Consider the following 22,845-nt stretch of genomic DNA (forward strand, 5'->3'; position numbering starts at 1 on the left):
CCGGTATCAGAGTGTTCTCGGCTGACCTTGCACCCGGGGCCAAGCTCTCTTGGAGCTCACCAGGGTTAGGCACAGCCACAGGAAGAAGTTTTAGAGTTCCCATCTTTGAGTATCTGTTACTTTGGAGATGTAACCAACAACATCTTTGCTATTCAAAGTGGAATATCTAAGAGTTGTTCCAGATGTGGTTGGAACAATTGTGTCATTAGAGTAAATGTACAGTCACTCAGGGTGACTATTTTGAAAGGAATGGCACTCATTTGGATATTAACCTGCTCATGGTAGAATAACTTACCTCTTCCTATCCTTATACATAGTTCTCTTTCATGCACAGATCAAGAATTCTGCTACATTTCTGAAGCACTGTTTTAATGCTTCGGTGAGTCAGCATGAAATCAGCTTGGTGAGTGGGCCTCTTCTAATATTAATCAGTTGTAGGTTTGTACCTCTCACATGTTTGTAGCCCCTCACTAAGTAACAAATTACCCCACAATTTAGCAGCTTAAGATAACGAGCATTTGCTACCTCATGATTTCTTTGTGTCAGAAATCCAGTGGGGCCTAGCTGTGTGCCTCTAGCTTTAGATGCCTCATGAGGTTGTGGTCAAGTTGTTGACTGGGGACCATGGTGTCATCTGAAGACTTGGCTCAGGGAGGATCAGCTTCTAAGCGCACTTACATGGCTGTTGGAGGCTACTAGACCCAGGACCTCAATTCTAGACCGGTTTGTGGCTGGAGACTCCACCCAGGTCTTTGCCATACAACTCTTTCCATAGTGTACTTTATCAACATGGCAGCTATCTTCCCTTAGAGTGAGCAAAGCCCGTAAGAGAGAAGCCACTAGATTTGCAACCTAATCTTGGGAGTGATGTCCCATCACTTTAGCCATAATCTATCTCCTCAAGTCCAGTCCATACTCAAGGGGAGGAAATTATACAAGGACATGAATTATGGGAGGTAGATGTCAGTGTTGTTCATCATAGAAGCTACCCGCCACATTCCCCCAAACATCCATTCTTGTTCCTTCTCTCTGAGGCTCTATCTGGATTATGTGCTGGGTTCCCCATCCTTTTGGGATAGGGGCATTGCTTGATTCTCATTAGCATCTCCTTCATACTCATTCATTCACTCCTTCATTCAACAAGTATATATTGAAGCCTACTATGTGCCAGATTCCACGCTAGGCACTGGGGGCAATGTGGGGGGGACAGTGGATAAGAGGCACAAAGCTTTTTTCCTTCTGATCTCTTGCCTAGAACCCTGTGGCCTACTGTAGTCTTCTCAGAGGCCAGCTGGTGCCTGGATGGCTCACATGGATTAGCCAGATCAGAGACACTGTGCCACCTGTCTGCTGATGGGGCCTCTTTCTGATGTTGCCCCCCCCCTTCCCGCCCCAGGGGCACCATGCTCCACCACCAGCCTGGTCACTGTCCCCTCCTTCTGGCAGCCAGACTTTGTTTCTCCATCCTGGGCCTTCCAAGATCAGTTCATCCTGTGTTGAGTAATGACTCAGTTTCCTCACAGGGTAATGACTTGTATAGTAAACTGAGTTAATAAAAAAAAATTCTCAGCAGTAGCTGGCAATAGTAAACATGTAAACTATATCCTTCCCCCTATTGTTATTATTCTGCACACCTGTTCAGGCAGCTACAAAATAAGCCACATTGCCCCTGGAATCATACCCACAGTTGCGGGAGCGGAACATCAGCAAAAAGGTTATGCTTGCTCCCTTCAACTTAATCATCACTTTGAAGCTCTTTTTTTTTTTTTTAAGATTTTATTTATTCATTTGAGAGACAGACAGAGCTCAAGCAGGGGGAAAGGCCGACGGAGAGGAAGAAGCAAATGCCCGCTGAGCGGGAAGCCCGATGTGGGGCTCGGTCCCAGGACCCTGGGATCACCACCTGAGTGAAGGCAGACGCTTAACCGTCTGAGCCACCCAGGTGCGCCTGAAGCTCTTTTCTTAAAAGCACACCTGATTTCATTCTGGAAACCTGAACATCTTCTCACCAACACTGATTCTTTCCTCACAGCTTCCTAAAGTGCCCCCACCCGGGCCTGCTGGGCGCAAAGACTGCTGGAGGACTACAGGGGGTGAGCTGCACCCAGCTGCCCCCCACCCCGCCTGGCTGTCGGGCCGTCCTCCTCCTCTGCCGGCGGACCCCTGGCTGCAGGCCCGAGGATTCAGGCCAAGAGTCCCTTTCCAGTTCCCTGGAGGAGCCTGGCTATTCGTGCCACGTGGGAAACGGCACACCGAAGCCGGGACTGTGCTAAAGTTGGGGTCCCCTCCTCCCGCCGAGCGTAGGCTCGAAGGAGGGAAGAGGTCCCCAGCAGGCCGGGTGGTTGGGCCCCTCCCCGCGTCCCAGGCTCCCCCGCGGTGGCCGGCGCCCCGCCTCCGTCCGCGCTTCCGCTCCACAGAGCACGTGTTGCTTGGGCGGGAGGAAGCTTTCCCTGTCTGTCGCGCGGTCCCCACCGTGCTGTTAGGGTCGGGCGGCCCGGCTCACTTCTCGTGGTGCAAAGAAGTGTTTGCTTGCTCCTCTTAACCTGTGGTCTGATGAATGAACAATGAAGGAAGTTGCAAAGTGGATCGCTCACTACCAGCCAAGCTTTCGGAGAGCGAGAGAGGACGGGGTATGAGAGAGTGCTTGGGGTGAATTCAGAAGTGTCGTAAGTGAAACACGGTGTCTGCAGCGCTGTCTTCCCGGAAGCCTTTCTCCCTGGCTCTGGCTCTATACCAGCATGCCCCTTTCTGGTATTTCCCCCTCATCCTCTCATGATTTTCCTTCTTATCCCTTCACCCCACTCCCCTCCACCCAGCCGTCACTTCTCCCATAAACTCCTCTCCCCCTCGAGGTGTCACCTCCTCACCCCTGGATCTTCCATCTGAGAAGAAGCACCCTCCATATTTAAATGCTCTGTTCTTCCTTCTCCCACCCACAAACCCCTTCCTCCTCCAATTCCTGCCCCTCTGCCGTAGCTATAGTTGGGGATGGAGGGCAGCCGAATGTGGGTGCGGGTCCCTGCATCCTTGTACTGGGGCACAGGTTCACAGAGCTTCTGTGCTGGGGAAAACAGTAAGTACTGAGAAGCAGAATGCAAAGATTTTTCGTGATGGTACCGGGTGACTGGCTTTAGAGCAGGGTAGGTAGGTATGGAGTGGTAGATGACTTTTCAGTTCCCCCTCCTCATCTCCTGCTCTCTTCAGCATCCAGGTTCATGTCTCCTATCAAAGGTGTGTTTATCTCCACCTGGATCTTGAAGACTACCTGACAGGTGAGTGATTGATGATTAGCAAGGATCAGTCAAGCAATCTCTAGAGTTTATAAAGAACTCCTACAGTGCAACAACAAAAAGGCAAACGACCCAATTAAAAAATGGGAAAAGGACTTGAATAGACATTTCTCCCAAGAATATATACAAATGGCCAATAAGCACATAAAAAGATATTCAACATGGTTAGTCATTAAGGAAATGTAAATCCAAACTACAGTGAAATGCCATTTCACATCTAGTAAGATGGCTATTGTCAAAAAAAAATTAAAAGTAACAAGTGTGGGTGAGGATGTGGAGAAATCCTAGCCCTTGTACTTTGCTAGTGGGGATATAAAACTGTATAGCTACTGTAGAAAACAATTTGGCAACTCCTCAAAAATCTAAACATACAATTATCATATGGTCCAGCAATTCCACTCCCAGGTATATGCCCCCAAAGAATTAAAACCAGGGACTCAGGTCTGTGCAGTTCAACGTTCATTGCAGCATTATTCACAATAGCCAAATGGTGGAAACATCCAAGTGTCCATTAACAGATGAATGGATAAGGAAATTATGGTATACAATTGAATATTATTCAGCCTTAAAAAGGAATGAAGCTTTGACACATTCTGCAACATGGATGAACTTGGAAACATGATACATGAAATAAGTCATTCATAAACGGTCAAAGATTTTATGATCCCTTTTATGTGTAATACCTGGAATAGGCAAATTCATAGAGACAGAAGTAGATTTGAGGTTACCAAAGGCTGGGGGAGGGATAGTGGGGAGTTAGTGCCTAATGGGCACAGTGTTTCTGCCTGGATTGATGAAAGTTTTGGAAATTGTGTAATGCTTGCACAACGTGATGAATGTGATTGATGCCGCTGACTTACACACTAAAAAATGGTTCAAATGGCAAATTTTAAGTTACATATTTTACCACAATAAAAACAATTCAAAACAGAAAAGAGCTCCAAAGTGCAGGTATATGAACATGGGCTCTAGAGGTTGAATTTTGTGGGCTGTTTACTAAGAGAGTGACCATGGGCAAGTCTTGTTTTGATACCTTGGACAAATCCTGCTGGAGTTTTGGTTCTGTCACCTGGGGACAGCAGAGTGAAGTGTGTGAGAGCCTGGGCTCTGACGTTGATGGCCTGGGTCCAACTCCCACTTTGATGATCAGCGGGCTGCTAAGCCCCCTTGCTCCATCTTCCCACCTGTGAAATGGAGACCTCATTGGGGTTTTATCAGGATTGAGCAAGGTAATTTTTGTCAAGTTATTTAAAATGGTGCCTGACACGTAAGAAGTGCTCAATAAAAACTGTAAAATAGAAGTGGATGGGGTTGGAATCGTTTAGAGGGTGATTAAGCAATGAAATTCTTTTTAAATTAAAAATCAAAAATTGTAAAATACTAAAACCAAAAAAAAAAACCCCAAAAAACTCCTAGGCACACTAGGGTATAATAGCTTTACTTATTTCCTCTAAAATTTTAGGTTTTGCAGATTCCAGGTAAGTTTATTGAGGCTTAAATTTTCCTTTTCTTTCTTTTTTGATCCTGATATGCTGGTGTCCTAAGCATTTTTAAGTCCACCCAAGTAGTAATTCACATTGCCTATGGGGAGAGTTGGCAGAAAAATTATGTCTACTTCCAGAGGTGATTTTGAGGCTTCAATAAGATAAATGTATGTGAAAAACTCCCTTTCATGGCATGCAGTGTTCCTTAGTTCTATGAGACCCAAGGCGTCCTTCTCATAACAGATATTTGTTTATAACCAGTGGCAAGCAGAAATCTAAGAGTCCCCCCAACCCTGCTAGGTACACACCTTGTTTAATCCCCTCCCTTAGAGTGTGGGCAGGACCAGGGAATATGATGGGATGTCCCTCCCATGATTAGGTTACTAATCCATTGATTGTAAGTTAATAAAAAAGGAGATTATCTCAAGTGAACCTGATCTTTAGAAGAAAGTGAAATATTGCATTCTCTCAAACAAACTACCACACTGTTAGAGGGTCTGTGGAAAGAACCTCCTGGCAAGGACTTGCATGAAGCTTCCAGATGCTAAGAACAGCCCTGGCCAATGCCCTGCAAGGAAACTAGGACCTTAGTCCTACAACCACAGGGAACTGAATTTTGCCAACAACCCAAGTGAACCTGGAACAGATCTTGTCATAGTTAACCTTCCAGATGAGGACACAACTAGCAAACACCGCCCTTGATTTCAGCTTTGTGAGGTCCTGACAGAGGACCTCTGGACCCCTGCCCACAGAAACTGGAGAGAATAAATGTGTTTTTAAACCACTAAATTTGTGGTAATTTGGTAATTCCACACTGGAAAAGTAATACTCATCTTGAAATAAAATTCATAGGTAATATAGTCTGGTTATATTACAATAAAATTTCAGTGTAATGTCTTAACTATATTATAAGGAGAAGTAAAAGGAAGGTTTTCTAAAAGGAGAATTATATATATATTTCAACAAGTGAGTGCCCCGTCATAATCACTCGAGAAGACATATGAAAAAGCCAGATATTTGCGCCTATGTATAGAACCACAGAGAATGTCACAGGTACAAATGTAGACTGACCACATTTTTCCAAAACAGTGAACAATCTCTGGTAAAATTTTGTACGAAACAGAGTATACAATCTTCTGTCTGTTTGTATGTTAGTGGCATTCCCCACAATGTCAGTGTATATTAAAACCTCACAAAAAGTACCTTGTAATTCAAGTTAAGTTTTATGCACATGTAACTATAAACAGGTCTCTCATTTACCCAGCCATCCAGTGGGACATTTACAAGTTATCCAGAATGCAGAAAAATTCTTTTTTGTGGGGCCTCTGGGTGGCTCAGTAGGTTAGGTGTCTGCCTTTGGCTCAGGTCATGATCCCAGGGTCCTAGGATCAATTTCCACCTCAGGCTCCTTGCTCAGCAGGGAGCCTACTTCTCCCTCTGCCTGCTGCTCCCCCTGCTTGTCCCCCCCCCTTTCTCTCTCTCTCTCTCTCTCTCTCTCTCTGTCAAATAAATAAAATCTTTAAAAAATATTCTTGTTTGAGATGGGAACCCATGCCCTAAAGGCTGGGAGCCCCCTTCCCAAGTCATGGTGAAATCCAGAACTCCCCCCCACAGATTTCCAAAATGACCCCCAGGGGAGGATGCTGCTGGGGCTGCAGCATAATGTTCAAGTGCTATCGTTACTTTGTGGTGCTCACTTCCCATGTCCTCCAGGATTGGTCTTTGGGGTTGTCACGCTGCGAAAAGGTACATTGTTAAACATTTAAAACACTGTGGGTATAGGGTTTTTTGTTGTTGTTGTTTGGCAAGATGACAATATTGAAATTAAAAATACAAAGCCTTCCAGTGGTGATGGCCAAGAATTAAACCACTGCAGAGTGTCTGTTCCCCACCCCCCACCGCCGCCCCTGCCCCACACAGTGCGCAGCTTCCCAGCAGAGACGTGTGTGGAGGCCAAGCTGTAAGACCAGTGGGGTGTGCCAGAGTTTTGGAAGCACAGGAGGCAAATAGAACTGCCTGCCCACGGCTTTCTGTAGCTGCAAATGTTGTTGCTGACAAGGTCACTCTGGCTAGTTAACAGGATGCCTGGCTTGGTTTACAGGGATCACTGATGCCCATTTCTGCTGACGCAAAGGGCGCAGTGGTGAGGTGCAGTGTGCTTCCCAGCCGAAAAGCAAAAGGCACTCAGAGCACCATCACCCAAACTGAGGGCCTGAGAAGTGTGGCTGTCCCCACTTGCCACAGGCAGTCGGGGGGGCCTTCCTCACCCCACCCGATGGGCCTGAGCAGGCGAAAGGAAGGTCCTTGGGTTCAGTCTGGTCCCAGTAAAACAGCACCGGTCAGATTCTTCTGGGAGAGACTCTGAAAGGAGAAATGTTCAAAGGTCACCGGCTTCCAGCCTCAGAGCCCAGCACCCCAGCACAACCATGGGAGGCTTTCCTCATGGGACTCCCAGCTGCCTAGGGCCTCGGCAGCGAGACTGAGAATAGAACAGCTCTCCAGCAAGCCCACAGGCTCCCTTGGCGCCTCACGGCCTCAGAATCATGAGTTGGTTTTTAACTAGGTGTTAGAGAAACCTCACTGCTTCCCCAGTACCATCAGAGGGAATCCACTGTTGGGATGTACTTTCCACGCAAGCACAGAGAGCCTGTGATGTTCTGCGAATCTGGATGCTGGCTTTTAGTGTGAGTGCCTGCCTCAGAGAATCTGGGGAGGAATGCTACGTCAGCATTCAGCTCTGGTGCGGACTTGTTTTGGAAAGTATGCGATATATTTGAGTCCTGTGCTGGTTCCCATTCATCATGAGTCATCTCCTCTCTTGGATTTCCAGACCTGTTCTTTTATAGTCTACCTACAAGGGAACATTTCTGCTTCGAGCCAGGAATGGGAAGGGCCCTATTTTGTGAAATTCAGACACAGACAGATCTCATCACATCTTTTTGCTCAGACAGCCAAAAAGAGCACCTTGCCGACCCTGCATCGGGCAGTACTTTCATTGCTGAGCAACAATCTTTTCCCCAGCAGATGGGGGAGCAAAGGGATCTCCACTCCATTCAGCACCACTGAGGAAAGAGCTACTTTCTCAACGCGGACCCTGAAAAAGGAACCCAGAGTAAGACAGGAACTTTCAGCTTCAGGACCAGTATCATGGTCTGGAAATGCTTCGTTCTTTCCTCCCTCCTAGAGTCACACCTTATACCCAGGGCCGTACGGTCCTCAGTTGGAAAGGATACATTTCTTACGTTTCAGAATCTTTAAAATTAGACGTGCCTGTATATCTCTTAACATTATGACCTTGGGCAGTATCTTTTTATCTCTCACGGTACCTCAGATAATGGCGTGTCTTATAATTACTAGTATCAATGAACTTTATGAGATACAACACATAGGCAAGGCAGCTCCAGAGAAGAGAGAACCTTCCCTAAAATTCAGAGCAGTGGGAAATGCATGGTGAAGAAATCTTAGGCTGTACCTTTTGATGGGGTTATCATATTACAAATGGCATAAAAATAGTAAAGTATTTCCAGAGCATCAAAGGATAGTGTCTTAGCTATAACTGCCATAACACAGTATGGTACACTGGGTGGCTTAAATAATGGACATTTATTTGTCACAGTTCTGGAGGCTGTGAAGTCCAAGATCAAGGCACTGGCAAATTTGGTTCTTGGTGAGGCCCTCTTCCTGGCCACCACCTTCTTGTGTGTCCTTACAGGACATGGGGGTGAGGGAAGAGGGGGTAGAAAGCAAGAGACTCTGGTCTCTTCTTTTAAGGGCATTAATCCTTTCATGCAGACCCACCCTCATGAGCTCATCTAAACCTAATTACTTCCTGTCTTAGCCTGTTGCAGCTGCTATAACAAAAATATCATAAACTGGGTGGCTTATAAACAACAGAAATTTATTTCTCACAGTTCTGGAGGCTGCAAGGCCAAGATCATGGTGCCAGCATGGTCATATCCTGGTGAGGGCCCTTTCCTGGGCTGCAGATGGCCAACTTATTATTATGTCCTCACACGGTGGAAGGAGCAACCGAGCTCTCTCAGTCCTCTTCTGTAAGGACACAAATCCCCATCATGAGGGCTCTGACCTTATGACCTAATTACCTCCCAAAGGCCCTACCTCCTAACACCATTACCTTGGGGGTTAGGATTTCAACATACAAATTTGGGGGGCACAGACACTCAGACCATAGTACCTCCCAAAGACTTCATCTCCAAAAATCATCACATTGAGGGTTAGGGCTTCAACATATGAATGGAGGTGGGAGGGTACAGTGTAGTCCATAGCAGATATCATTTCCAGTGTGGTGTGACCATTTGAATGACAGTTGTCCTAAGTGATTTCTGGTTGAACACAGCACATACAACGTAGTGGTTAATTTCTGTGTCTAACTGATGGCTATTTTTGATGTGCCACAAAACACCCAGCCTTGGCCCTTGGCCATTTTCTGGTCAATGATTTCCTATCAATAATTTTAACAAAGGTATCATAAAATTGTTTATCTAGTAATTTATAGTTTATTCAAAGCAAGGAGGGCAATTTATATCCTTTAGGGGAAAACAAATCCCACTGAATAAAATCAGCAATGTGGAATTTAAAAAAAAGGCTTCATTTGGGTTCAGAGAATCAACGGCCTATGTATAAGATGAGGAGGAAGGTGATCAGACCGTTCCTTGTAGAGGAAAGTTTATTCAACATGAAGTTTGATGTGAAGCAAGAGTGTAACAGAGTCATGAAAATGGGTTCCAAAGAATTGCCTTTTAGAAAGTATTCTGACCTTAAAATATAATGGTTCTACTGGACTCTGGACAGATTCATATAAAGCAAAGTTTCTCAACCTCAGCACTGTTGACACTTTGGACCAGGTATCCTTTGTTGTGGGGTCTGTCCTCTGTGTTGTAGGATATTTAGTTGGATGTGTTAAAAAATATAGAAAGGGGGGAGGGAGGGGGGAGAACACACAAATATGGCAATCTGCTAACAATTGTTAAAAACTAGGTGGAGTGTATATGGTTGTTTTTGTGCTAGTTTGTCTATCCATATGTGCAAAAATGTTGAGGGAATAAATGGTTTGGGAGAAAAATTGGTCTCATTGTTCAAACGGAGACCGAGTAATTTTGTTATTTATTTTTAAAGCCAAAAAAGATTGACCTTTTCTCCAAATAGAGCCCAGATAACTTTATTTACTTCTCTAACCTCTTCTCATTTCTGGAGGCGCTTGGAGTTAACCATCGAGAGTACAAACTGTCAATAATTTAAGCTGAAACTTTTTTTAAAGAACCGGGACTGGTATGTAGTTACACAAACCATGCCTCACACAAGGGGGCGTCATTCACACAGGCGACTTCATGAGGAGCCCAGCCTGGGAGCTGTGCGGGTCGGATGGCCGACTGGCTTATGCCGGTTTGCCCTGGATGGATCCAGTGTTGGCACTGAAAGCCCCTCCTTGGCGGTTGGTCACTCTATGTCAGTGCAGGAGGCCTGGCTGTGTTTTACAGTGTTGAACAATGAGGAGGAGGGCAGTGTAAATCCTTGACACTTCTTAACCTGCGGTAAGATGTTCTCAGAGGGTTCTCGCTCCATGCATGATCCCACTAGGCCACACCTCGGCCTGTCAGCAGGTGCCTTCCACCCACAGAATCTAGTCCAAAAGGGTGACGTCAATGTCAGGGACACTCTTTAGAAACTATGACATAGACGGAAGGCTTTGAAATAGGCAGAACAAAAGGCCAACATCACCAGCCCAACATGTGAAACTTATTTTTGACGTTGTTGCCTTTCCATGTTATTTCCCCTCGTAGTGTTTATAAACCATGTCATTCTTCCCTTATCCTCCGCCTTTTCCACTCTTTGTAATCATGTAATTACTACTTTGCCAAGGAGAAAATTGAGGCCTAGAGAAATTGAGCAATTTGCCCAAGGTCCCAGCACTCGAAAGGGCAGACACAGGACTTGAGACCAGGGTTCCCTGAATCTAGAGTTTCTCCTCCTAATCACTTTATTCCTGCTGTAGACTGTGTCCCCCTAAAATTCGTATGTTGAAATCCTAACCCACAATATGATGGTGCTGGGAAGTGGGGCCTTTGGGAGGTACTTAGGCATGGGGTTGAACCCTCATCAATAGTGCCCTTATTTAAGAGGCCCCCCCAGAGCTAGCTTGCTCTCTCTCCACCATGTGTGGATACAGCAAGAAGTAGACTGTCTGCAACCCAAAATAGGGCTCTCACTAGAGCCCAACCATGTTGACACCCTGATCTCAGACTTTCAACCCCCAGAATCATAAGAAATAAATTTCTGTTGTTTATGAGCCAGTGTATGGTGATTTGTTATGGCAACCTGAACAGACTAAGACAATTCCCTTCCAGCTCACCACGTTCATGAGCAGTGAATGTACCTCATTGGTTCTGCCTTCTCAGGAAGAGTTTGTATTTTTACAGGCATTTATAAAGACAGAAGCCCCTGCAGGAACCCGAGAAAGGAAAGCACACCGGTAGTCGTGGCATTTCTGAAAGCACAGAGCCATGGAGTGTTCTGAGCATATCAGATGAGCATCCCACCCATGACTGAGGGTTCATAGCCTCCTAACCCTTAGTGTGGAGGAGCAGTTGAGAGCCACACTTTGGAAAGAGATAGACTAGGGTTCAATACCTGCTTCTGCCTCACAACCCGTGATGTTGGACAAGCCATAGTATCCTCATCTGTAATATGGGGATAATATAGCATAGGCCCTACATCATAAAGTTACTGTGAATTTAAACAAGTTAGTTCACGTGAAGTACTGAGAGCAGTGCCTGGCCCATTGTGAGGGAATCTTAAGAAAAACACTCTAAGATGCCTACAATATTGAGGGAAAATCATGTGTTCCATTTTCTCCGTAAGATAAACTAACACATTTAATGTACCTCGGTAGAGCCAAGTCACACATGATTCAAACTGAGAATAGAGTCATATTTTTAACATTTAAATATGAAAAAAATCAGGTTTTTAAAATTCAGTCTTTATTCAAGTCTTTTGAAGGAGCGGAAGGGTAATCAAACACAGTCCTTAATGATCTTTCTCGCATCCCCTTGTCTCTTTTTTCTGTTTTAATAAACTTCAGAGTCTCCCCTAGCCTCTCAGCTAGCTCACCCCCAAACCCTTTTCCTCATCCCAAATCCAGAAGCTGTCTAGGACACTGCTTTTGACAAGTCCTTTCCATCTCCTCTTCTGCCCACCCCTCCGCCACTGCCCACCCCTCTCCCACTTTCTTCCCCCCACTACTCTTCCCCTTCCCCACTGTTCTTCCCCCCCACCCAGTTTTGCTCAACTCCATCCTTCACTGTCCCTCCTCTGATTTTACAGCATAAAAGTCTTGGAATTATATATATTTCTGGGAAACACACTGAAGTATGTGGGAGTGAAATAACGTGACGTTTGAGATCTGTTTTAAAATACTTCAGAAAAGAAAGAAAAATGCAATAAATGTGGCAAAATCTTGACAATTGTTAAATCTGGGTGATGGGAATATGGGTGTTTTTGTTTTTAATTACGCTGTCTTTTGTGGAGGTTAGAAATCTTTCACAATTAAACAAATATTAAGTCTTAGACCAATGTGGCAGAAAGACCCGCCACAAAATGGGAGGGAGAGAGGGGGAGGAGCAGGAGGGACGCTGTTGAGTCAGGCCTCATGGGGGGTGGGCAAGACCCAGGAGCTGCAGGCTATTAGGAACCCAGGCCACCACTCTGGGGGGTCTCCTTCTGGGGCTACATGGTTTCTAGTCTTTCTTCACTAAGCATAATTACCTCCTACTTTTTCTTTCCCATCTGGCGCTTTGTATCTCTGCACAAGGCAGAACACGGCCACTCCCTAGGTCCCAAGTTCTATCCTTGGCTCAAGGCAGCTGGTAGAGGCTGCAGGGCTTTCTCTGAATTCTGACTTCCCAGTTGCCAGGGAAGAGAATCTGAGTATCTCCCTTTGGTCAGGGATTATTCCTGGTCCAATTATCTGTGGTCAAAGGGCCACGTAGTACAAACATGTTCCCTAGGTGCATGCATGTGTGAGTGTTGGGGTAAGGGGAGTAATTCTCAAAGGAGCGCTCCTCAGCCAGAATGGGGGCTTTCTTTTGTAAGTAGTCCTAACACTGTAAAGTGAACTTCAGTTTATAAAAATAATCAGACGGTTCCATTTTTTTTTTTTTTTAGTTCTGAAATATAAAATCGAGGCCTTGCCAGACCCTGAAATGCCATCTGAATCATCACATCAAAGGAAGAATAGGTTAGAGCCTCTCTCTCTTGTAAGTGCTTTTCTGTATCATTCTGAGTCTTTAAAAAAAATCTGTCATTTATTTCTGAGCTGGGTGGGGATGCCCAGCTCCCCAGAATATCCTATTCTCGGGCCTGCCAAATAAATAGGGGTTTACTGTCTTCCCTGGAGTCTGGAATGGTTTCGGTCAAATAGGCTCCACATTTCCATGAGTTTTAAGATGCTGAATATCAGCCAGCTCCACCCCACCAAGTGTAATTGTTGACAGCTGTGTCTTGAAAAGACTTTCTTTTGTTGCTCGTCCTGCTGAGTGAGCCGAATTGCTTCATTAACATTTAGGCCATGTTACACGTTCAAGTGCTTGTGAGGTATTTGGATTTCAGATGAGGTTGTTTTTTTTAAAAATTCTTGTTCCAAACATGACAAGCCTCCATTTTTGTAATGAGTTTTTGTGTATATGGGTGCCACTGAAAGCGGATTTGCATCTTTGTTCATTTGTCATGCAAAGATGTACAGAAATGATTGGTATGGGTTGACCTAGTTATTAAGGCCTTTTATATTTGTGAAGAGCAAATTTCAAACCATTCCCTAGAGTAACTGTGGATGCTGGTGCTTCACTGCCTGAGAAGACTGTCAGTTTCAAAGGGTGCTCAGTGGGGGAGGGGAGTGGCTCCCTTACTAAAAATCATAGGCTTCCCTGAGCCATCCCGATAAATGTACAAATGAACTTAAGCAAAAACCAGTGAACTTGCTATGAAAGTTCAGCTTCCTTCACCTACCCTTCTGAAGAGATTTATGCTTTAAGCCATTCCTCTCTAGGAATACAGGAGCTGTAGCAGCAAGCAGATTCTTCTCTGCTTGAGGCTCCAGGACAGGACAAATTCCTTGTGGTCTACCCTCACTGCTTCTCGGCTATCCATTCTTTGCTAACTTCAGTTATTATGAGGGTGACACAGTGCTGTGTTAAAGTACTTACCTTCTCAGACTCCCTTGGTGGCTTGAGGTGGCCCAGTGTGATCCAAATCTGGCCAGTGAAATGCATGGGAAAGTCACTGAATGAAACCTCCAGAAAAGCCTTTTGGAAGAAGCAGATTTGCCTGGCAATCTCATAGGCCTTTGTCCCCTTGTTGCTCTGCCCTTACCTCTTTTTGCTGTCTTGAACGCTGCTGAGGTGGTTGGAGAGACTGTAGTCATCCTGTAGGGAGCTGGAAGGTAGAAGGAGCCTGGACTTTGAGGGCAGTCTGGAGAAGTTGTCCCATTCCGGGATGCCTGGCTCTGGACTTCTGTTATCTCTTTAAGCCACTAAATAGGGTTTTCTGTTATTTATTGCCAAATGTATTATTTATTGAGACCCTCCGTAAGGGCACAGAAAGGGGTTTTGGGGTTTTGGTTGGAGCCTATTCTGGTTATCTATAACTGCATAACAGACTACTCCAAAACTTCCAGCTTAAAGCTACAACTATTATCTTTCTTGGCTTTGTGAGTCAGGCATTCAGGCTGTGTCAGCTGAGCAATTATTCTGATCCATATGGCATCAACTGTGGTCACTGGGTGGTACTCAGCTGGTGGATGGTCTAGTCTGTAGGGTCCAAGACAGCTCCACCCACATGTCTGGTGCCTTGGCAGGGATCCTCCAAAGCAGGGTTTGGGGGAGGGGGAGTGTCTCTCAACTGCAGCACATACACATGGCTCAGCACGATGGGCTCTGACATTCCAATGTGGCTCAGAGCACCCAGAGAGAAAGAGCTCAAACCGACAGAAGTTTATAGTTTCTCAAACCTGGCCCTAGAAATAGGCGCTGCATCACTTTCATTGTATTATATTGCTCGGAGCAGTTACAGAGCATATCTAGATTATCGAGCAAGGGGATACCACCCAGTTGGAGGATGATCTAAGAATTCGTGACCATCTTTAATCCTCCACAGGTGCAGTGAGCTATAAGATTACCTGGACATGATCTACAGGCCTAGAATAGATAGGCATAACTCTGAGAGTAGGCCTAATACTCCCTGTGATTTCTGTAGGGAATACAGTTTGTCCATGAGGTGTCAGGAACTAGTCTAGGCTCTGGAACGTAATAAACACAAGCAACAAAATCCCCTTCTGTTAAGTTTGAGGTTCTTATTGGATATATAAGAGGAGATAGAAGACATATTTGAAAATATATGTTAACTATGATGGTTAATTTTATGCATCAGCTTGATTAGGCTAGGGGGTGCCCAGATAGCTGATAAATCATTGTTTCTGGGTATATCTGTAAGGATGTTTCTGGAAGAAATTTGCATTTGAATCAGTAGACTGAGTAAAGAAGATCACCCTCATCACTGAGCCTCGGCATTATCCAATCTGTTGAGGGTCTGAAGAGAGCAAAAAGGATGGAGGAAGGACTAATCTGCTCTCTGCTTGAGCTGAGACACCCATCTTCTTCTGCCTTTGTACATCGGTGCTCCTGAATTGGGGGCTTATAGACGTAGACTGTGACTTATACCATTGGCTACCCTGGTTCTTAGGACTTCAGTTTTGGGCTGGAAGGACACCACCAGCTTTCTTGAGGCTCCAGCTTGCAGACAACAGATCGTGGAACTTCTTAGCCTCCATAATCATGTGAGCCAACTCTCATAATAAACCTCTTTCTGTGTATCTGTATGTGTCTTTATTGGCTCTGTTTCTGTGCGGAACCCTGACTCATACAGGGACCTAAAGTGGCTGCTATGATAGTGTAAAGAGCCTGGCCCACAGATGAGGAGTGCTGCGTTTTCATCTTCAGCTCAATGCTAAGGATCTGTGTGACCATGAGAAAGTCCAGTAACACCTTCAGGCTTCAGTTTCATCATCAGGAAAACGATGGGACTGGATTTTATAATCTCTGAGGTCTCTCCCATTGTAAAGTTTTATGGGTCCAGGCAATCACTAATTATAATTATGAGAACTGGAGTCATGATTTTTTCCATTAATTCTTAAAAATAACATGCTTTTTCTGTTGTCAAATTCCACTGTACTTTTCTTCCAGAGACTTAGTTCATTTATAGAGCAGACCTCAGAGAGAACTCGGGGTAAAGGCAATATTTTTGTGAAAATTAGATCTTCCCAGATAATTTGATTTCCCTGACTTTCCCTGAGAACTTGTTCTTTCCAAACTTACCCTGCTGTTCTCCCTTTAAAATTATAATATAAAATGTTTCCATTGTCACTTGAACATGACAGCCGATCAGGATGGCCAAATGTTTCGGGATTCATTGGGTTCTGAACCACAGGGGAGTCTGAGAAGACTTAATAACAAAGTGAATGAACAAGCGCCTCACAGTGAGTCACTTGAGGTTCAGTTACGACAAGTGGACCCTTCATGACTGGAAGATGAATGCCTAGAAGTGTAACACTGAGCTTGGTGGAGGGAGAACAACCACAGTTACTTCTTTCAGGAAATATATTCCTTTCTTACCACCTCAAAGATTTGCAGTCATAATGTGTAATTTAATCCCATAAAAATTGAGGCAAGTCTAGTGAATGCACTGAACACCTGAGTGACTCAGAGAACTACGGCAAGTCTTGGGGATGTGAGACTGTCAAAGCAAAACCAGAGCTGGAGAGTAGTTCAAGCAGTAAAAACTGAGTTCATTCAGGACTCTTGCAATAGGAGAAAAGTAGCCTTGTCACGGAGCTGGGCACAATTCTGAATACAGCATGGGCAAGCGGGAATTTATTGCTAAGGAGCAGAGTCGGAGTCAGTGGATGGAAAATTACTTAGAGGAAGCATCAGGGGTCAAGGGGGATCTGGCTGAACTGACCTAACAGGATTGTTGCTGTAGACAGTCCTGGGTGACCAGATATCACCCGGGGAATGCAGAGGCTGAGGAACCTGAGTTCCAGAGTGATCAGATATGGAGGATGGAGAATCCTTGGTACACTGACTTAGCAGGGTTCTTGCTGAAAGTGGATTTTGTAGAGAAGTGTGCAGATGGGGCTAAGAAAAGCTTCAGGAGCCTGACTTAAGTTTGGTCAAGCCAAGAATCTTTGTCAAGAGGTAGAAAAACCTGGGTTTCTTTCTGAGGGCCAAAAATATACATAATTTTGGCTTTAACTTCCTGAGGTTTTCCAGGTAAATCTATTAATTATTTTATGATTGTGTTATGGGTATGTTATTTGGATTTCCAGAAAAGAAAAAAAAAGATCTGCAGTACATGCTTTCTACTATATTAATACAGACTACCACTGTGTAAGGTTTATAATTGGGGAAATAAATGTTGTATGACCTCCCTATAACTTTGCCCTTGGGATCCATCCCTGGAGACAGTCTTATAAAGTAAGACTGCTTCATACAGAGGCCTTTGTGATTCATCAGTAACTAGTCTTCTTTGGATTGACTCAAGAAAGATGCAACATGCGCTAGATGACAGTTTATGGTGAATAGTGTTAAAACCAAAGAATCACTTAATAATAACGTAATAATCAGATATTTATGACTACATGCCAACAGTGTGCCAGACACTGTGCTAGAAGCTTCTCCATACATCGTTTCTAATCCTCACAGTAGTCCTGGAAGTTGTTACTGTCTCCGTCTGAAAAGACTGAGGTTCAGGGATGTTGAGTCTTCCTACTGGTGAGTAGTGGGGCTGGAATTCTAACGTAGTCTCTCTGTTGCGAAAGTCTAAGCTTTCTTCACTTTTGTCTGTATCCAATTATCCCTTTGTGGATAATGCAAATATTGATAGAACACCATGGAACCATAGAACAATTGGAAACAAACAATTTGTATTTTGCTCACTTGGTAACAAAAGACAAGACAATGAGGCAGCAATTAACATTGCTGAAACAGGATATTTTCCCTTTAAGATTTATATGGTAAATACCCATTGTCAAGTATTTCTGGATTCTACTGAGCTCTCTCTCACCTCAATAAATGCTATTCAGAGGTTCATGGAAACCACAACATAGACTAGCTCTGTCTGTCTGGTGCGTGAGAAGTAAAAATGCTCGTAATTTTATTAAGTACTGCCTCTTTGGATTATTTTTAATTTTCAATTTACAGTCTCCTCTACTCACCTTGTCTTTTAAGTGAATTCTTCTCTCCTAAATCTCTTCTTTGGTACCTTCACTCTTCTTGATTGCCTCCAAGGGCTCCCCTTCTGCCCGTTCATTTGCAAACACCTCTTCTCTCAGACCCTCTGGCTGCCCTGACTCCGGTTAATCTAAGTTCATTAAAACAAACACCTTGAGAAAAGCATCACTTTCAGTAATGAGTACACATAATACTCCCCTGCCCTCACCCAGATTCTTGATTTTTTTCCCCTCTTCCTCTGCTAGTTGACTTTGTAGATATTTCAGTTCAGGGTCCTTGCCATTAAGTCGTAAAGAACAGAGAGTAGAAAAACAAATCACCCCAAGTGGCTACTTGTTGGCATCTTCTGTAAAGATTTTGAAGAAAGGAGAGTAAGACCAGTGACAAAAACGTAGTATTTTAAAATTTTTCTCATATCGAAATAATTATAAATTCACAGGAAGTTGCAAAAGTAGTATAGACAGGTCCTGTGTACCCTTCACCCAGTGTTCCCCAGTGATGACAGCCAACAACTATAGCACAATATCAAAACAAGGAAACTGACATTGGTACAATTAACAGACTTTCAGATTTCACCAGTTTTACGTACATCATTTGTGTGTGTGTGTGTGTGTATCTATCTGCATGCACCTTATGCAGTTTTATCACATGTGTACATTCATGTACCCACCACCACAGTCAAGAATAATTTCATTACAGCAAAGATTGCTCATGCTACCCATTCATAGTTATACCTACCCTCCCTTCCCCTCATCTTCTAATGCTTGGCAACCGCCTATCTGTTCATCATCCCCATAATCTTCTCATTCTGAAATGTAGCATAAATGGACTTTTATAGTGCCCTTTGAGATTGGCTTTTTTTTTTACTCAGCACAATTCCATTGAGATCCTTTTTGGTGAAATCTCTATTCATGTCTTTTGCCCATTTTCTACTGGAATTATTGTTTTTTTGTTTTGTCTCACTGTTGAATTTTTAAATATATATGTATTCCAGATATGTCTTTTGTGAGATATGTTGTTTGCAAATATTTTCTCCCCGTCTGTATCTAGTCCATTCATTTTCTTAGCAGAGTCAGCAAAATTCATAATTTCTGTGAAGTTCAGTTGACCAGTTTTTTTCTTTGATGGATCATGCTTTTAGTATCATGTCTAAAAACTCTTGATCTAGCTCTAGATCCTGAAGATGTTCTCCTTTGTTTTCTTCTAAACGTTTTGTGGTTTTATACTTAAATCTATGATCTATTTTGAGATAATTTTTATAGACGGTATGAGGGTTTAGGTTAAAGTTCATTATTTTTGCCTATACATGTTCAACTGTTCCAGCATCACTTATTGAAAAGAATATCCTTCCCTCCTTTGAAATGCTTTTGCACATTTTTGGAAGTCAGTTGGCCATACCTGTGCATGCTCTATTTCTGAGTTATCTTTTCTCTTCCATTGATCTATGTGTATATCCCTTTGCCAATTCCACACCATCTTAATAGCTGTAGCTATATATTAAGTCTAAACATCAAGTAGAGGGATTTAGTCCACTTTATTCTTTTTTTTTCAAAATTGTTTTAGCTATTCCAGTTCCTTTTGCCTATCCATATAAATTTTAGAATAAATATGCCCATATTTACAAAAATTCTTGTTGGGATTTTGATAGGAATGGGACTAAAACTGCAGTTCAGTTTGGGGAGAACTGACATCTTTATCGTGTTGAGTCTTTCCATCTATGAACATGGTACATTCCTCTACTTTTTTAAGGTCTTTAATTTCTTTCATAAGCATTTCGTATTTTAGCATACAAGTCCAGCACATGGTTTATTAGACTTATGCCTAATTATTTTATTTTATTTATTTTATTTTATTATTTTTTTCAGTGGTTACAAATTGTTTTTAATTTTGATTTCCATATATTCTTTGAAGTATGTAGAAATACAATTGATTTTTGTATGTGGGTCTTGTATTCCACTGATTTGCCCAACTCATTAATTCTAGAAGTAGTTTCGTAGATTCCAAAATACAGATTTTATTTAATCTAAATTTAAATTGTGTGTGCTTTTGCTTTCATTTTCATTATTATCAATATGGATTTAAATCCAAAGAGTACACTAGATAGGAACATGGTCCCTGTGTTACCAGGTATATAATATTCCTTTAGCATGTAGATACAGAATCCTAAATTCTCCTCAGTGGGCATAGTAAAGATTTGTTCTATACTATAATGTATTTCTTAAATCTTAAGCATAATCCTCAAAATATATAGACTTAAAGCCAATTCTCTTATTTTTTTAGTTGTTTTTTTCCATCTATGTGCCTTAGCTATACATACAAAGAAAAGGCATGAAAATCCACTTTTATTTCTAATGAAAGATTAGTGTTTGCATATCAAATAAAATTATTGATAAAAAGCTGTGTTTTTTTCATTAGAATAATAAATACTATACATGTCTTGTGGATTAGTCAGTGGGTGGGAAAAATAAGACTATATACAGTTATCTCATAAATAGATTTCTTTAAGCACACCTCTAGCTAAGTGTTTTCTAAATAAGAGGAAAATATCCTGAATACCTTTGCTCTAGCATATGAATTGAGTAAGGGTAGGGTGGATAATGGAAGGTCGTATATTCAGATCTGCCTATAGATCCTGAGACCTTAAAACCCAGGGCCAGACAGAGGTGGGTCTAGTTAAACCAGAACTGGTCTTCTGATGTCCCACTCTGTTTGATTGTGGTAATACCTAAGTGGACCAAACATCATATTTGTGGTGAGGAAGAATTAATAATGTTTATGTTTAATATGCTATGCCTAAGGCATATTATTTGTTTTAGGGCATTTCTTCAAACTTATATTTTCCATCGACATCCTCGTTTTTGTACTTAAATGAAGTTTTAGTATTTCTTTCCAAGCTTCTTCTAAGCTTTAGTATTTCTTTTTCTAAGCTTCTCTCCCCTTAAAATTAGTTAAAACAGTTAGTCTAAAAAACCATAACTCTAAACTTCCAACATCTGGAAATGGGGAACTAGATAAATGAGACCAACCCACTCACTGAGAAAAACGAGTAAAAAGCTGAATAAATTATATATAAATAGATATGTCTGAAAACATGAGAGAGCTTATAAGGCCAAGAGTGGGAAGAAAATGAAAACCCATAAAGGTGATACTTATGCCTTAAAATTTTTGTTGATTTAGAAGAGACAGTTGAAATGCCAGGAGGCCAGTCAGTACTCTTGTTAGTTTTAGAGTCAGAAAGATAAAAGTTGGGGTAAATGATCTGCCAAGATAGGGCATTGGTGAGTCCCATTTTGGTCTGGGACACAAAGAGCTATCCCCTGGAACTAAGAGTGAACTTAGAAAAAAGTCTCTCACAGGCCTCTTACAGACCTCACACAAGTAATCCAATAATGCTAGGGACTCCAGGTGCTTGGCAGAAGCAAGCCAAAATGCTCTCTGGAGAAATATAATATCACCTTGGCTTCCAAAAAATTTCAACAAACAATTTTTTGAATACAGTGCTTGGCACACAAAGATAACTGAGCATGCAAGAAGACAGAACAACATGAACTATAATCTGTAGAAATAATGACAACAGAAAAAGATTTATGGAAACTGCAGATATTGGAGTTAACAGAAACAAGTATTAAAATAACTGCATTCTATATTCAAGAAAACAAAAGACAAAGTTAATTATCTGGTGAAAGAACTGAAAACTTATTGGATAGCCAATTTTAAAAAAACAAATAGAAATTCTAGCACCGAAAAATACAACAATGAAATTAAGAATGCAATGGGTGGGTTTAATGGTTGATTATTCACAGCTGAAGAAAAATTAGTGAACTGAAAATAATTTAGAAGAAAATATGCAGAATGAAGCACAGAGGTATGAAAGAATGCAGTGAGAAGATCTCATTTAGAGTTAGAGAAGAAGAGAAAAGTGGGGCAAAAGCAGTTTGAAAAGAAAATGGCTGAGAATTTCCAAAATTGATGAAATATATCCACAGAATCAAGAATCCAAATTAATCCCAAGTAGGATATATATATATATATATATATATATATATATATATATACACATCTAGCCAAAAGAGAGAGAGTGAGAGGGAGACAGAGAACCTTAGGAAGATTACTGAGAATACTCTGTTAATCTGAATGAAGTCAAGGAAAGAGACTATATGTGAAAAATGAGCACAAAGAGTAGCAGATAAAATCCAAATATATCTGTCAATTACAGTAACTATAAATAGAATAAATCTTTGAGTTAAAAAACAAAGATTATTACATTGTTTTAAGAAATAATGGGACTATCAGTTTCCGGTCCAGCTTATAAGAAGCTTGGAAATTATTGCTGTATCCTAAAACAAGTAAAAAGCTGAACAAATTGAAAAATAAACTCTTCCTAGGTTTGTCAAAATAATTGAGGTAAGAGGACAAACCACTGCCCCCTAAATTAAAGAGACAGGCAAATACGGAGAATCACATTTTACTGAAGCAGAAATCCATGAGCAGAAACCGCCCTGAGAACGAGTACTGGGGTAAGAAAACCCAAACTGTAATTGACAAGTTGCTGGAGGCCCAGTGTAAATAAGTCTGAGAGTTAAAAACCCAGTCCTAGGGGGAACATTTTTGTGAGTTTTATGTCAAAACACAGCAAACTTCAAAGCAAGGAAAGTTATCAGCAATAAAGAAGGGCAATACATAATGATAAAAGAGTCAGTTTTGAGCTTGAGGATGAGCTTTTCCAAAACTGAAAAGCAAAGGACAGAAGACTGATTAAAAACAGAACAGAAT

The 22,845-nt window shown here is 42.4% G+C and overlaps 1 long non-coding RNA gene across 1 annotated transcript; it reads left to right on the forward strand.

The window, feature by feature from the left end:
* The first annotated feature begins 1,881 nt into the window (after window positions 1-1,881).
* LOC103677930 lies at window positions 1,882-15,637 on the forward strand. Its single transcript, XR_572565.2, has 4 exons — window positions 1,882-2,630; window positions 3,205-3,272; window positions 12,956-13,047; window positions 15,527-15,637. It is a non-coding gene; the product is annotated as an uncharacterized LOC103677930 (long non-coding RNA).
* The last annotated feature ends 7,208 nt before the right edge of the window (window positions 15,638-22,845 follow it).

The sequence above is a fragment of the Ursus maritimus genome, unplaced genomic scaffold (assembly GCF_017311325.1).
Source record: "Ursus maritimus isolate PB19 unplaced genomic scaffold, ASM1731132v1 scaffold_20, whole genome shotgun sequence".
Classification (NCBI taxonomy): Eukaryota; Metazoa; Chordata; class Mammalia; order Carnivora; family Ursidae; genus Ursus; species Ursus maritimus.